Source organism: Rhinatrema bivittatum, chromosome 8 (assembly GCF_901001135.1).
Source record: "Rhinatrema bivittatum chromosome 8, aRhiBiv1.1, whole genome shotgun sequence".
NCBI classification, from domain to species: domain Eukaryota; kingdom Metazoa; phylum Chordata; class Amphibia; order Gymnophiona; family Rhinatrematidae; genus Rhinatrema; species Rhinatrema bivittatum.
In genome coordinates this window covers 118911130-118928557 of record NC_042622.1, presented here as the reverse complement: position 1 = coordinate 118928557, position 17428 = coordinate 118911130, and the positions used below count along the sequence as shown (strand labels likewise).

Sequence of the window (17428 nt, the reverse complement as noted above, 5' to 3'; positions counted from 1 at the left end):
TCTCAGACCTCGGTACTCCGGTAAGTTTTTCTGACCGTCTTTCGTCGATTACTGTCGAGTTTGGCCCTCGCGGCCTACTAGCCGTCGACTGTACCGCGGCTCAATTTTTTTCGATGGCCATGGCATCGGGGTTTCTTCGGTGCCCAGACTGTACTCGTACCATGTCCATCACAGACCCTCATGGAGTCTGTGTAATGTGTTTAGGCCGAGAGCATGATGTCCTGACTTGCACCAAATGTGCCCTTATGACACCAAAAGGTCGCAAAGCTAGAATGGAGAAGATGGGACTCTTCTTCTGTGCTCATACCCCGACGCCGTCCATCGCATTGACGTCATTGGAACCGGTACCGTCGAAGTCACACCAGCATCGACCACCGTCCAGTGACCGTCCGCCATCGACGTCTTCACGGCCATCGACTCCCGTTACTCCCCCTCAAGATCAAGGGGATAGTAGGGAGAAACATCGGCATTGTAAGTCTCAGACCGTCGAGGGAGCAAAATCATCGACCGAGCCACCATCGAAGAAGCCCCATCCAGGAATGGCACCGACCATTCCTGCGACCGGGACATCGAGGCCACCCTCACCTGATCGGGGTTTGGGAGTCGCGATTCTGCCTGTAAAGGTGGCCCCTCCAACTGTGCCTCCGCCTTCCTCTTCCGTCACGGAGCCGGGGCTGCTTGCTCCAGGTCTCTGGGAAGAACTGGACCGGCTGGATCAGGAGGCCATCGACAAGGCGATGCAACGGCTCCAGGTTCCTCCGACACCGGCACCGAGAATGGAACCGGTCACCGACCCGATGACAGCAGCGCTGGCACCGCTGCTATCCCAGATGGAGGCACTCATGACCGCCCTTCCACCGGTGATTCCTGGGTCTCCGATGGTTCCGGTGCGCTCCCCGTTGACAGCTTCATCGGGAGGAGAAACACTGTTCTGCATTCCTCCTTCGGGAGTACTGCCTCAGCCATCGATGCCAATTCGTCCCTCGCCACCGATTCATTCATCGGGGGCGATACGCACATCAGCGCCTTAGATACCGGCACCGATGCCTTCCAGGCTGTCCACGGTGCCCCCGGCTATTCCTTCGATTTTCTCGGAGCCTCAGCCGGGGCCTTCGGGTATCCAACCCCCTTCTCGTCCTACAGGTCAGTCTGCTGATCCTTATGACACCTGGGGTGATGATACTTCCACAGACACCGATGACTTACCTTCATCTCCCTCTCCTACTGAAAGTAGAAAGCGTTCTCCTCCAGAGGACCTTTCTTTCATTAATTTTGTGAAGGAAATGTCAGAGTTGGTCCCTTTTCAGCTTCAGACGGAGCAGGATGATAGGCACCAGATGATGGAGCTCCTCCAATTCCTGGATGCCCCTAAAGTGATCACTTCTATTCCCATTCATCAAGTTCTTCTTGACCTCCTCAAAAAGAACTGGGAAAACCCTGGATCCGTTGCCCCAGTCCATAGAAAAGCTGACACTACCTATTTAGTACAATCAGCCCTCGGCTTTCAAAAATCTCAGCTGAATCACCACTCAATGGTGGTGGAATCAGCTCAAAAGTAAGCAAAAAGGACGAAGCCTCACTCATCTACCCCTCCTGTTAAGGAACACAAGTTCTTAGACAATATTTGTCGACAGTGTTCCAAGGGACCATGCTCATCTCCAGAATTGCTGCTTACCAGCTGTATGTGACCCAATACAATAGGGTCATTTTCAAGCAGATACAGGACTTCTCTGAAACCCTGCCTGAACAATTCCAACAACAGCTTCAAATCCTTGTCAACAAGGGGTTTGAAGCAGGAAAGCATGAGATAAGAACAGCTTATGATATCTTCGACACTTCAACTAGAGTGTCTGCAGCTGCCATTTAGGCAAGACGATGGGCCTGGCTCAAATCTTCTGACTTTCGCCCAGAAGTACAAGACAGACTATCTGACCTGCCATGTGTAGGAGACAATCTGTTCGGTGAACAGATCCAGCAAGTAGTGGCTGAATTAAAGGACCATCATGAGACCCTTAAACAGCTCTCATCGCTACCTTCCGACTTCCCCTCTAGACAGACCTTTAGGAAGGACTCTAAGAAGTCATTCTTCCGTCCAAGGAAGTACTATCCTCCGCTAGCAAGGTCCCAAACTACGAGGCCTTCTCAAAAACCTCAGCCTCGCCCGGCCCGAAAGCAAAAGCCGCAAGCAGCTCCCCAGCCAGGGCCTGCTTCAGGTTTTGACTTTCACTTGGAGAGCAGCAGCCTGATTCCTCTGCCAGGCATACCAGTGGGAGGTCGAATGTGCCACTTTCACAGCATGTGGCAATCAATCACAACCGACCAATGGGTGCTAGCAATCATTGCTCAGGGTTACCGCCTAAACTTTCTTGCTCTTTCACCGGACTCACCACCTCTGCAAGCATGGAGAGTATCTGACCATTCTGTCCTTCTGGAGCAGGAGGTTTCCCTTCTTCTCCAGTTAAGAGCAATAGAATCCGTCTCTCTCTCGCAGCAAGGCCTAGGGTTCTATTCCCGATACTTTTTGATCCCCAAAAGATCTGGGGGAGTTCGTCCAATTCTGGACCTACGTGCTCTCAACAAGTACCTACAGCGAGAAAAGTTCAAGATGGTAACCTTGGGCTCGCTTCTACCTCTTCTGCAAAGAGGAGACTGGCTCTGCTCTCTGGACCTTCAGGACGCATACACACACATTGCGATAACTCCAGCTCATCGCAAGTACCTCAGGTTTTTAGTAGGCCCAAAGCACTATCAATACCGCGTGCTTCCCTTCGGCCTAGCATCGGCACCACGAGTCTTTACCAAATGTCTAGTGGTTGTCGCAGCTTTTCTCAGGAAAGAAGGCGTTCACGTCTACCCCTATCTCGATGACTGGTTAATCAGGGCTCCAACCCAGCAAGCCACTCGGTCGTCCCTCAAGTTTGACCCTACACACTCTAATTTCTCTAGGATTTCTCATCAATTACGAAAAATCCTATTTAGTCCTACCTCAAACTTTGTCATTCATTGGGGCAGACTTGGACACCTTGCAGGCAAAAGCCTTTCTACCTCAACAACGAGCGCTAACTCTTGTGTCTCTCGCTCACCAGTTGCAGTCTCAGCATACAGCAACAGCTCGCCAGTTCCTCATCCTTTTAGGACACATGGCGTCCTCAGTCCATGTCACACCAATGGCCCGCCTGGCCATGAGGCTCATGCATTGGACTCTGAGGTCACAATGGATTCAAGCTGTTCAGCCTCTGTCGACCATTGTCCACATCACCGACTCACTCCGTCTGTCTCTCGCCTGGTGGAAAAATCACAACAAACTCCTCCAGGGACTGCCCTTTCAAGTGCCAGATCCTCAACTCATCCTCACCATCGACGCTTCCAACCTTGGCTGGGGAGCCCACGTGGACAATCTACAGACACAAGGGTCTTGGTCTCCAGGGGAAGCCAAACATCAAATAAACTTCCTAGAACTTCGAGCAATGCGATATGCTCTCAGGGCTTTTCAGGAATGCCTGTCAAATCACGTCATCCTGATCCAGACGGACAACCAGGTGGCCATGTGGTACATCAACAAGCAGGGAGGCACAGGCTCCTTCCTTCTGTGTCAGGAAGCTGCGCAGATTTGGGCAGAAGCGCTCTCCCACTAGATGTACCTCAGGGCCACCTACTTGCCGGAGTGGACAATGTCTTGGCAGACAAACTGAGTCGTGTCGTCCAACTGCATGAGTGGTCTCTCAACCCCTCTGTAGCGGACTTCATCTTCCAACGATGGGGATACCCTCAGACAGACCTCTTTGTGTCCCCTCAGAACCACAAAGTCGACAATTTCTGCTCCCTCATTCGGAGCGAGTGCTCTCAGCCCAGAGATGCATTCTCCCTCTTGTGGGCAACCGGTCTGCTCTACGCATTCCCTCCACTTCCTCTTCTTTCGAAGACGCTCGTGAAGTTACATCAGGACAAGGGAACCATGATCCTGATAGCACTTCACTGGCCATGCCAAGTGTGGTTTCCAATACTTCAGGATCTCTCCATCCGCAGGCACATTCCCTTGGGAACGGACCCGCATCTGATCACTCAAAACAACGGATGCCTACGCCATCCCAATCTTCAGGCTTTGTCTCTGACGGCATGGATGTTGAAAGGTTAATCCTTCAACCACTTAACCTTTCAGATTCGGTTTCTCGTGTCCTGATTGCTTCATGGAAGCCTTCCACAAGAAAATCTTATTCCTATAAATGGAAAAGGTACACATCATAGTGCACTTCGCAGTCCCTTGATCACTTTTCCTGTCCAATCCCAAGATTTTTGGACTATCTCTGGCATTTGTGGGAGTCAGGTTTAAAGACCTCTTCAATCAGAATGCATGTCAGTGCGATGGCCGCCTTCCATAAAGGTGTCAGGGATGTTCCTATATCAGTACAATCCCTTGTAACACGCTTTTTAAAGGGCTTGCTCCATATCAAGCCACCTTTACGTCCTCCGGCCCCTTCTTGGGACCTTAACCTGGTTCTTGGTCGGCTCATGAAACCACCATTCGAGCCTCTTCACTCCTGTGACCTAAAATATCTCACATGGAAACTGATTTTCCTTTTAGCTATCACTTCAGCTCGCAGGGTTAGTGAGTTACAGGCCCTAGTTACCTATCTGCCTTACACTAAACTCCTGCAGGACCGGGTGGTACTCCACACTCACCCTAAGTTTTTACCCAAGGTAGTTTCGGACTTTCACATTAATCAATCCATCATACTACCTACCTTTTTTCCCAGGCCCCATTCCAATCCAGGGGAACAGGCTCTACATACCCTTGACTCTAAACGGGCTCTAGCTTTCTATCTAGACCGTACACTTGCCCACAGGAAGAGCACTCAGTTATTCGTCTCTTTCCATTCCAACAAATTAGGGCAATCTGTGGGTAAGCAGACTCTCTCTCCTCCTGGCTGGCGGACTGCATATCTTTTTGCTACCAGCAAGCAGGCATTCCTTTCCAAGACCGTGTTAAAGCACACTCTGTGAGGGCCATGGTGACTTCAGTAGCACACCTAAGATCGGTGCTGCTTCCTGACATTTGCAGGGCTGCCACCTGGAGCTCTCTCCATACCTTCACAGCCCACTATTACTTGGACAAAGCAGGAAGACAAGATTCCATCTTCGGCCAATCTGTCCTGCATAACCTATTTCCAACGTGACATACCAACACCCTTCTGCCTGCCTTGTGGGGTTCAGGATGCCCTCTACCAAATTCCACCCCAGTTGTTGTGCTTGTTGCACGCCGTGGGTACATTTGGTGCATGTTCGGACATCCTCAGCTCGGTACTCACCCATATGTGAGGACTACCATCCTGCTTGTCCTGTGAGAACACCTGTTACAAGTAAGCAACACTTGCTTTCAACAGGTGTTCTCACAGGACAGCAGGATGTTAGTCCTCACGAAACCTGCCCGCCACCCCACGGTGTTGGGTTCGTAACGTTTTGTTGTTTTATTTTTTCGGCACTGCCTGTAGCTATCAAATAAGACTGAAGGGGGACCCCTGCTGGCTGCAGGGTTAGTGCCATGCTGGGCATGCCCAGTAGGGGTCAGTCAAAGTACTGGAAACTTTGATAGAAGTTTTTCGTGATTGGGCTCCATCCTGATGATGTCACCCATATGTGAGGACTAACATCCTGCTGTCCTGTGAGAACACCTGTTTCAGGTAAGCAACACTTGCTATCGCTTTGTTTCTGGATGTTGCCTCTGCATTTGATACCGTTTCTTATAGTGTTTTATCACAAAGATTAAAATCCCTAGGGATTGGAGGAACTGTCTTTGCATGATTTCGATCATATCCTGAAAACAGATTACAGCGAGTTTCTGTGGGTTGGGATCAGTCTGATTGCTGGCAGCAGCATTATTCAATGCTTATTTAAGACCACTTTGTTCACTTCTGGATATGCAGGAAATCCCTTTTAGAATGTATGCAGATGACTTACAGATGTTTTTTTGTTGTAAAAGGTGACCCACAACCAGTTAATAGAATTGCAGTATGTTTTTAGGTGATTAATGATTGGATAACACAAAACCATTTGATCCTGAATGTTGATAAAAATGAGATGATATGTTTTATGTGTGAACCTGATTTTTTTGTCTAAATATATGTTCACTTTCTATGTTGGATTCTAGGATTCCATTCAAAAAATTGGTACACAATCTTGGTGTTATATTTGATAATAGGTTGACCTTTAAGAATCATCTTCATCAAATTTTAAAGCCTGGATATTTTAAACTTTGGCTTTTGAGACATTTAAAATATGTCCTGGAAGTGAATGATTTTAGGACAGTGGTTCAAGACTTTGTGCTATCTACTATCGATTGTTGTAATTCTTTATTTATGGAGCTGCCAACTACTTGCCTACGGGCAATTCAAGTGTTGCAAAATTCAGCTGCACAACTTATATCGGCTACTCATTGCTGGGAGCATATAACTACTAAGTTGAAGGAGTTCCATTGTGTACCCGTAGGATATAGGATCAAATTTAACATTTTGGTCCTGATTTTTAAGGCATTAAGAATTGATGGACCCAGTTATTTAGCAAATTGCTTGCAAAATTATGTGCCTAGTCAAGTGTTGAGATTGCACGGTTGAATGAGACACGTTTTAAGGTCCTTTTCAGTAGCAGGGCCTGAGTTATGGAATTCTCTACCCTCGACTGTACATGCCCTTAAAGATATCAGTATGTTTAGGAAACAGGTAAAAGCTTATTTTTTTAAGCAGGCTTAAGAATTGTATTGATAAGTATTGTGCGTTGATGTTTAACAACAATTTTTAATTAACAGCATGTTTATTTTTGTTGCATTTTTTAAATATATTTTTTCCTAGCGGGTAGCCAGATGGACTCAGGACCCCAGTGGGTTATGTGCTCTTCTGCTAGCAGATGGGAGACGGAGTCAGATTTCAAAGCTGACGTCACCCTAGATATACCCCTGCAGTGACCTCAGCTCCTCAGTATCTCTCAGTCTCCTAGCAGATGCAGACACTATCCCACACACTAGCATAGTGTTTGGAAAATTACAGCAAGAAGACAAAAATTACTGTAAAGAAGATCGAGCCCCGCTCTCCTGCGGTGATACCTAAGGGTCCCTTCCCCAGTTGAAAATTCCTGAGGTGATCCCCGATATCCCTCAGAGGTGTGCCTTGGTCCGGTAGCTGGTTCCTGGCGTGGACTTAGCCCTCGGAGTGGCTGAAAGGCAGCGGGTGCATAACAGAGTGTGGCGATGAAGGTAAAACCCTCTTTCCCCCCCACCCCCGTCCTCAGCTGGAGACTGTCCGGCACACGATTGGTAAGCGCCGAGAGCAGGTAAGAAGAAAACTTTAAAATTCAGGTCTCTGGTCTCCAGAGCTCTCGGATTGCTGTACCGATTCCTTCCTTCCGGCGAGGTTAAAAGGGAGCACTGATCGGGTTGAGCAGCCTTGGTTGGACTAGGCCCCGATCCAGTGCAAGGGTTCACACACGTGGAGACCCTCGGGGGATGCCATCTTGCGTGCGGGGGGCGTCTGCGCCATCTCCCTTCTCGTCTGGTGGTACGCGTGGGGCAAGCCGGACGGTCGATGCACCTAACTTGTGCGTGTCCCATATAGACGCGCACATAGCTGTGTGCACAGCTGTGCGCATAACCGCACACACAATGGAGTGCACTCCGTGCGCATAACTACAGCCGCGCACAAATACACATGTGCATTGAAGCTCATTTTCTGTGCGCCTAGACATAGAAGCAATGGCACCAGCGTCCAAGAAGGCCAGAAGGCACTCTCTTTGCCCAGGCTGCCACATAAGAGCCGCACAGCCTGAACGGGAGTCCTGTCTGCGTCAGTTTTGCGAAGAAGCCCAGAGGGGACCAAAGCCTGGTCCTTCACTGTCCGAGGATGGGTCCGGAAATACTACAGATAGCTTCCCAAACCTATGCAACTCCGAGATGACTTCTCTGAAGGAGGGGCACCTCAGGGGCCCCTACTCAGACTCTCCCTGGGATTAACATGGACCCAGGGATCTTCTCATGGTTAGAAGTTTTCCAAGGGCTGCAAGCATTCGTTCAGGCACAATCAACCCAGGCTGTGAACCAGGCTCAACCCCTGCCGGAAGCACAAAATCCTTCCAGCCCTTCTCGAATGGCCCGAGTCATGCCTTGCCTAACTAAGAGTCTCCCTGACAGGGACTCTGATACCTCAGATGATGATGATGGAGGCTCCTTGGAAGAAGGAGAAATCCCCCAGGTCTGGAACCATACCGAACCATGCTTCGCTTCTTCCACAGGGATTAATTACTAGCCCCCTTGTTTTTCCAACTCTGAAGACTCTTGGTATTCCAGGCACGGGACCCTATGGCGGAACCAAAGAAGAACCCCATCTTGGTGTCCCTTCGTAAAGCCTCATGCTACTTCCCAATGATGGAAGCCATCCAGGAACTGATTGACCTGCAGTGGGATGCCCCGGAGGTCAGCTTTAAAGGAGTCAGGCCTTGGAAGCCTTATACCCTCTGGAACCAGCGGCCAAGGAATGCCTGCGCTTTCCGAAAGTGGACGCCATGGTCTGTGCTGTCTCAAAGCAAACAACAGTTCCCGTTGAGGGAGGGGCTGCATTGAAGGACACTTGGGATAGACGATTGGAATCCATCCTTAAGCAGGCCTTCGACGCAACAGCAATGACACTGCAGATTGCTTCCTGCTGCACACTGGTGGCACATTCCTGCTTGCTCCTCTCGAGAGAGGCAGATAACTACGGAATGTATACCGGCGAGACGATGGAACCTGCAGCAGCCTTCCTGCCAGACGCAAGCTTAGACCTGGTGCGTACCTCAGCCAGAGGTATAGCCTCGGTAGTGGCAGTCAGAAGACAGTTATGGCTGCGGAATTGGTCTGCTGACGCAACCTCTAAAGCGAATCTCATAAGAATGCCTTTCAAAGGATCTCTTGTTCAGAAGTGAATTGGAGAAGTTAGCCAGCAAGTGGGGAGAATCTCCAGTGCCTCGGCTGCCGGAAGACAGGGGTAAAAGATCCCAGCGCCCCTCCCCCAGAAGAACCAGGGGCAGAGGCTTGCAACACTTCAGACCCTACAGGAACTCACAGTTCCAGGCACCTCGTCCCTCCGGAAGGTCCCAGCCCTTTCGGAACAGACAGACCAAGAGAGGAACAGGCCCGGGGGCAGGCTCCAGCTGTACTCCCCAATGAGAATGGGCCGACCCATCCCCAGGAAGAGGAAATAGGGGGTCGACTTGCCCTCTTCTACCAAAGATGGGTCGAGATCACGTCTGACAAATGGGTACTAAACATCATTCAAGAAGGTTATTCTCTGGAGTTCCGCAGCATCCCTTGGGACAAATTTATGATGTCACCCTGCCACTCCCATACCAATAGACTGGCAGTGGAAGCCTCTCTGACAAGACTACTCAGTCTGAAGGCAATAACTCCAGTTCCTACGTCCCAACAAAATACGGGGTGCTATTCCATCTATTTCATCGTTCCCAAGAAGGAAGGATCCTTCTGACCCATCTTGGACCCAAAGAACGTCAACAGTCCTCTGCGGATACTACACTTTCGCATGGAGACTTTTTGCTCTGTAATAATGGCAGTACAACCAGGAGAGTTCCTGACCTTCCTGGACCTCTCCAAAGCCTACCTTCACATTCCAGTCCATCAAGATCACCAGCATTTTCTATGCTTTGCGATACTGGGTTACCATTACCAGTTCCGAGCGCTACCATTCGGCCTAGCAACCACCCCCAGAACATTCTCCAAAATTATGGTGGTCGTGGCGGCAACACTGAGGAAGGAAGGGATCTTGGTATACCCTTACCTGGATGACTGGCTGATCAGGGCAAAGTCTTTGAAAGAGAGCCAGCAAGTAACCAGCAGAGTCAAGAACCTACTGCAGGAGCTTGGTTGGGTCGTGAACATGGGCAAGAGCAGTCCTCAGCCCTCTCATTCTCTAGAGTACCTGGGAGCCCATTTCGATACCAAAAAGAACAAGGTTTCCCTCCCCCCTCCCCCCGCGAGGAGATGGAAGCTGATGGAACAATTAAGAAAAAAAGAAACAGTGACCCAAATGTCTTAAGTAACTATAGACCTGTTTCAAACTTACCTATGCTAGCGAAATTAATAGAAAAAGCAGTACAAAAGCAACTAGCAGAACATCTAGACAACAATAACATACTCTACCCATCACAACATGGCTTCAGAAAACAGTATAGCACCGAAACATTACTAATCTCTCTAACTGATAACATTCTACGTGGATTTGACAGCGGAAAACACTACATCTTGATACTATTAGATCTGTCCGCAGCATTTGCACAGTTAACCATAACATACTATTAAAAAGACTGGAAGAAATTGGATTACAAATGAAAACAATTGAATGGTTCACATCATATCTCACAAATAGATCCTATCAGGTACAGATAAATAACACTATATCAGACAAGATCAACCTAAAAACAGGTGTCCCGCAGGGATCATCACTATCAGCGACTCGCCAAATAACTGGCATTATTTCTGTTACCTATGCTCTGTATTCTTCTTCCCCCAGTTTTTTTTCTCCCTGTTTTATTGTAACTTTTTTACTTCTTTACTATGTTAATGTTTAAAGGTTTTTTGTACCCCAGTTTCCTGTAAACCGACATATGACATTGTCATGAATGCCGGTATAAAAAAGCACCAAATAAATAAATAAATTTATCCCCTACTTCTCCATGCTGTCTTCTCCCGCTCCTTAGTTTCCTCACAGTGGGGCAGATGTAATAAGCTTTGCTAAAGCTGCTGCAGGTTTTTGCGTGCGGTTTTCCTGCAGTAATCTTGCATGTGTTGAGCGTAGGAAAAACGCACGCAAAAACCCTCTTAAAAACCCACAGCTGGTTTTTGCATGAGTGCATGCAAATGGAATGCAAAGTAGGCAATTAATTATTCACGGGCTATGCAGGGAGCCGCGCATCAGTTAGTGTGAGTTTTTTCGTATGTGAGTTTTTTAGCACCTAGGTCAGGGCAGGAGTTAAGTTAAAGTACATGTCTGGAGGCCGGTTTACTCCATTGAGGAAATTAATGTGGTTGAGTATCTGTGCAGCTCTGGAGTAATCATGGATTACATTGACTTTTGCCCGGATGCTATGGTACATTTTGCAGGTTGGCAGAAGAAATCTCTGATGCATTTCCTGCACTTACCAGCATCTGCCAGTATAGCTGCCACATGATCAGAAACGGAACATGAAGGGGTTAGACGTTGCTCTATCTACTTTCAGTCCCACTCCCAGACCACTAACTTCTTCACTGTTTTATGAAAGGGGAAGGCTTTCATCCTGTAAATCACTCGTGGGACCCCACATTAAAGTGGGTTTCAGCACAGGTTTCTGCACGATCTTTTTCATGGAACCTTGACAATGTGTATCTGCAAATGTTTTCACAAATATTGTACTCCTGTGTGGATTTTCTGCAAGCATCTCATTTGCTTATACATCCTTTATTACATCCCACGGAGGTGCCTGCTTTTGCCGTAAGCAGTAAAAAAAAATATGCGCAGACAGCTAGTGCCGATTTCACTGCGGGTCTTTATTATATCTTCCCCAGTACCCGAATGGCACAATTATTCTCCTCTTCTCCCCTCTAGTATCAAAATGATACTCCTGTTACTCCTATTCTCCAAGGAGGAGCAGGATGACAGTCCTCACACCGGGTGACATTATCTGATCGATCCAGGCATGGAAAACTTATGTCAGTTTCTAAAACTTTGAGTTTCTCTGAGCATGCTCAGCATGCCATTATTCCACGTATCCATGCAGGGTCCCTTCAGCCTCTTCTTTTTCACAGAGCTTCGTGTCTCGCTCAAGTTTTGCGGTGTAAGTAGCCTCTTCTTTTTCAACTTAAATTTACAATGTTCGCATTTTCAACCTTCGAAAAAGAGTCCCTTCAGTATCCCTTCAGAGTCCCTTCAGTGTCTTCCCCTTATCGTCTTAGGTTTTTCAACATTTGGGTAAGCTTCTTTTCGTTTGTCATTCCCCTGGAGCAGTGGTGTGGTCGGTGCCTGCTGGCCATTGATTTCAATTTAGCATCCCTTTTATTTCATGACACTGTCTCTTCCACAGGATTTAAGCAATGCCCCAAGTGTATGAGGACCATGTCTATCACTGATCCCCATGATAGAGTGCCCTCTGCCTAGGGGCATCACATGGCGTCCGGGGTTGCCCCAGATGCTCCCAAAAGGATGTCAGGCTCAACTCAAGAAGATGGAGTAACTCTTTAGATCGGATAAGTTTGATCCATCGACATAGGACCTCAGAGTCGCACCAATGGCCATCGAGCCCTTGACATCAGCGGGGGCCATTGGTTCTACGAATGTTGAAGGTTGAAAGGGTGCTAGAGACAGGTAATCACCTAGCTCCTCCATGTCTAAGAAGTCGGGTTAGTCATTATTGGCCTCAGCACCGGGGAGAGACCAATCTGAGCATCCGGGAAGCCTAAGAAGCATCAGTCCTCGTCAATACAAAGTGCTGAGCATGGGGATGCACCAGTAGATGCTATGATGTCCCGGAAGTGACCCCGTAGGGAGGACAGCCAATCCTCCATGATACCTGGGAGTTTGCCACAGCCTCCATTGGTCCAGATGTCCGCCATTGGTCGTCCTCTTGGGTCCAAAAAGGATGTGATCATTCCTTCTAGCTCCCATTCGGTCTTGGCATCAGTGATGATCAAGGAGAGGCTTGAGAAGCATCTACAGATAACCATGGAGAAAGCAGTGTGGAGTGTTGGCGTCGGGGCACAGAGCACTGGGGATGGCACAACCTACCTCGAGCGCCTGCTTGAATCTCTTCACACGCTCATTGGCGTGCTACCGATTCAGCCTGTGATGTGCCTGGGGTGGCATTGATGCCCAGCAGGACATTGAAGGTGCCACTGGCCAATCTGGTTGTCATCCCTTATGCCCCAGAGGGGGAAGCTCCTCCGGAGACAGGGGCGACCTCAGGGCCTGGGCGAACATGGACGATTCTATTGGTTCCCATACTACCAGTCTGGGGTCGAGCGTCACGTGGTCCAACGCCTGTCAGTGGCAGTGAAGATGATGCCCCTTATGACCCCTATGGGGATGACGACTCGGATGCTTCTGACACTGATGCATCAATGGTCTCCCCTTGGACCGGTCTCCTCCATCTGATCGAAGTAAGTCTCAACCTGAGGATCTCTTTCGCAGGTTTGTTAAGTTGATGGTAGAAGCCATCCCCTTTCAGTTAGACTGAGTAGGATACCTGGCATAAGATGCTAGATATCCTCCAGTACGTGGAGCCTTCCAAGGAAAGTATGGCAGTCCCGGTACACGAGATCCTTGTGGAGCTGCTAATGAGGATGTGGGGATACCCCCTCTCAGTGCCTTTCATAAACAGCAAGGCAAATGCTGTTTATCTCATCTGAAAGGCACTCTAATTCAACAAGTGTCCACTACCACACCAATCTGTAGTTGTCTAATCCACTCTGAAGAAGGCCAAGCACCTTCGGACTCTTGCTGGGCGCACCCCCAAGGAAGGATCAGATGGCCATGGATGCCCTTGGGAGGAAGGGCTTTCAAAGAGTTCTGCTTATTGCCCGCATAGCGGCCTACCAGCTCTATATGGGCCAGCATATGCAAGACATTCTGAAGCAGGTGCAAAAGGTAGCTGAGCAGCTGCCTGAACAGCAGCAGGATACACTGCAGTCGCTGGTGCACAAGGGCCTGGAGTGCGAGAAACATGGAGTCCGGTCAACTTACGATATTTTTGAAATGGTATTGAGTGTCTTCAGTGGGGATCGGTGCTCATAGACTCACCTGGCTGCAGGCCTCAGACATCCAACTGGAGGTGCAGGAACAACTTGCAAATGTACTGTGCACAGGAAAGATTCTCTTCAGAGAGAAGGTGAAGGACGCAATAGACCAAATCAGGGACCACCATGCGACACTCCAGCAACTCTGTGCTGGCACCCAAGACCTGCTTTTCTCATCCAGGAGGCCTTTGAGGTCAGGCGGATGGAAGACTTTCTTCCGCTCAAGGAAATTCTACCTTCCTCCACCTTGAACCTGGCAATAACTGCAGGCCTCTTGCAGTTGCCCTAGGCAACCAAGGTTCCCAGAGTTCCAGCCAGGGCCTTAATCAACTCCAGGGATGGGGTTTTGACTGAATCGCAGGGAGCAAAGCCATGTCCACCATACCCATAGCAAAGGATCTTCCGGTTGGGAGCAGGCTATGGTTCTGCGCGATCCGGCAGTCCAGTGTAACCTTGGACCAGTAGGTCTTTGCCATCGTGCCCAATGAGTACAAATTAAATCTATTGAGTGCCCCGCCAAATTACTCCCCCATGTCCTTCTTGGGGACCGGTAGCTTATCAGGAGGTACTTGTAGAGGATCTCTCCTCTCTCTTAATGGCCAGAGCGGTCAAACCCATCCCACCAGGGGAAAAAGGGTGAGGATTTTACTCCAGATATTTCCTAATACCAAAGAAAACAGGGGGACTCTGTCCTTTCCTAGACCTAAGGGCCTTAAACAACTTTCTGAAAAAGGAAAAGTTCAAGATGGTTTCCCTGTGCACTGTAATCCCTTTCTTACAAAGAGGGACTGGCTATGCTCTCTCGATCTGAAGGACGCTTATACACATATCGAGATCTTCCCCAGTCATTGGAAGTATCTCCGATTCCCTGCACGTACCCGGATCAGTCCAGACCATGGGTTGAGCCTCCTTTCCAACAGGTAGAGACAGACCAAAACTGAAAGGGTATCCTATATGAGGACAGAGCCTACCCTGTAGCCCTTCAGTATTTGTCTGTCTACAGCAGGTGGAACAGCTCACCCTGTGGTTCCCTGTTAACTTCTTCTCATCCCTTTTGGGCATTCTTTCCTTCTGTGTATCTATCATGTTTGGATCAAGCAAGTATCTTTGAGTTATTAATTTAAAAAAAAAAAAAAAGGAAATAGTTTTTCTCTGGAGTTGTGTGAACTCTGTGGATCCTTTACAGGAGACAGTCCCTGTCTCCTTACTCTTGCGGGGGCCTAGGGGGGGCTTGGCCCCTTGTTTTATATAGCCTAGGCACCCCATTCCCAGTGGTCCTCGGCTGCAGGGGTGAAAATTGATGGTGCCAGTCACTCCCCCTGTTCAGCTCTCTCTCCCTCTCTCCTGTACCGTTTCCCTTCACTGGGATCCATTGACTCTGTTGCTGCTGCCAAGGATGGTTTTTGTCCCTTCTCTGGAGTTTAAAAAAAAAGGGGGGGGGGGGGGGGTTTCATATAAGAGGAGCCTCTGACAGGCTCAGGTACAGGCTCCTGCCTTCCCTACTTACTTTTGCAGCTCGAAGAGAGAGAATTGTGGGCGTGCACAGTTCATTCTGTGCCTCCGCTCCTTCAGCACTGGCAGCTCAGCTCTTTTTCAGTGCTGCCCATCCCCCACCTGCAGCCATGCCACGATCTCCTCTCTGTTTAGCATGTGGATTCCTCAGTCCAGCTTTCGTGGGAGGGGCTCTGTTCTCGCTGCCTCCGGGTGGGGAAGGTCCCTCCGAGTCCCTGATGCCCTCAGGGATCTGGCCCAGACCTCCCAAGCGTTTACCCCTGCCGTTCCCGGGCCGTCAAACCGCAGGAACGGCAGCCATTTTGGGTTTTTCTCCTATCTCAGAGCTCCCTGAAGCTCCAGACCCAATTTTTTTTTTTTCCGGTTCTCCCCCCCCCCTGGATTTTAGCCCCCCCACACTCTCCTCTTCCAGATCCTGCCCCCCCCAGGGGTGTTAGGACCCGTTTTTCTGCTGATTTTGTGCTTTTGCTGCACAAATCCTAAATTGCTCTTTGGCGAAGATTTGGACCAGCTTATTAAATCCTTGGGGTAGAACAAGGTCCATAAGTTGCCTGGGGACTGTCCGAAACAGGTTAGATCCTTCTTCCCTAATCGCACCCGCTTCCAGGGCAAACGCCAATATAACCCAAGAGCAAGAGGCACCTTCACTAGGGGTAATTCTTCTAGGGCCCAGTCTTGGCTCCAGTCCTTTCGGGGCCAGCGGCCCTTTTGGGATGCCGCTACCCACTTTCCTGCACCCAAGCCCGCCTCCCAATGAGAATCTGCTGGCCCATCCCTCCGTTCCCAATTTAGGTGGTCGTTTGTCCCTATTCGTGGAGGAATGAGCCAAGATCACGTTGGACCAGTGGGTCCTCGAAACAATAGACAAAGGCTATGCTTTAGAGTTTGCTCGCGACATCCCGGACTCGTATATGGTGTCTCCGTGCAGCCACCGGAGGCGGGCCACGGTGACCCAGACTCTTCTCAAACTTCAGAGGCTGGGGGTCATCTGCCCAGTTCCGGTGACGGAGTGCGGCGCTGGCCAGTTCTCCATCTACTTCGTGGTCCCGAAGAAGGACGACTCCTTTCATCCCATCCTGGATCTCAAGAAGGTCAACCGGGCCCTCAAGGTGCCCCATTTCCGGATGGAAACCCTCCGGGCAGTGATAGCGGCGGTGCATCCCAGGGAATTCTTGGCCTCACTCAATCTGATGGAGGCCTACCTGCATATACCGATCCGTCCCGAACATCAGAGATTTCTCTGGTTCCACATCTTGGGTCAGCACTTCCAGTTCAGGGCCCTGCCCTTCGGTCTCGCCACAGCACCCCAAACGTTTACCAAGGTGATGGTGGTGTGGCGGCAGCCCTTCAGAAGGACGGTGTCCTGGTCCACCCTACTTGGACGATTGGTTAATCCGGGCCAAGTTGGAATCTTTATGCCGCCAGGCAGTGGACAGAGTCCTTGCTCTCCTCTCATCTCTAGGTTGGATAGTCAACTTCTCCAAGAGCAATCTCCATCCAACCCAGGTCTTGGAGTTCCTGGGAGCTCGCTTCGACACCAGCGTCGGCAAGGTTTTTCTAGCAGACTCCAGAGCTTTCAAGTTGATGGATCAGCTCCAGAGCTTCCTCTCCATGCCTCTTCCCACGGCGTGGGATTATCTGCAGGTCCTGGGGACCATGACTTCCACTATCGACCTGGTCCCCTGGGCGTTTGCACATATGCGTCCGATACAAAGAGCTTTGCTGGCCCGTTGGCAGCCGGTATTGGAACAGTTTCAGATGTAGCTCCCGCTTTCAGACTTTACCATCAGCAAATTACAATGATGGCTTTCTCTCAAGCACCTCCGTGGAATGTCCCTTCGGACCCCGCAGTGGATGGTATTGACGGATGCCAGCCTGTCCGGTTGGGGAGCGGTTTGCTAGTCTTAGACCACGCAGGGGCACTGGTCTCCAGCACATCAACCGCCTGGAGACCCGGGCGGTCCTTCTTGCACTCAAGGAATTTCTGCCACTACTTCGGCGACGAGCAGGCCAGGTGCTCTCGGACAATTCTACCACCATGGCATACATCAATCACCAAGGGGGCACTAGGAGTCGACTGGTGGCCCTCAAAGCCAGTCGCCTTCTTGCATGGGCAGA

General features: G+C 49.8%; 1 protein-coding gene across 2 annotated transcripts in view; it reads left to right on the top strand.

The window, feature by feature from the left end:
* The window catches only part of RC3H2 (ring finger and CCCH-type domains 2), a 155743-nt gene that overhangs the window by 99242 nt on the left and 39073 nt on the right, over positions 1 to 17428 (top strand). The window lies entirely within an intron of this gene.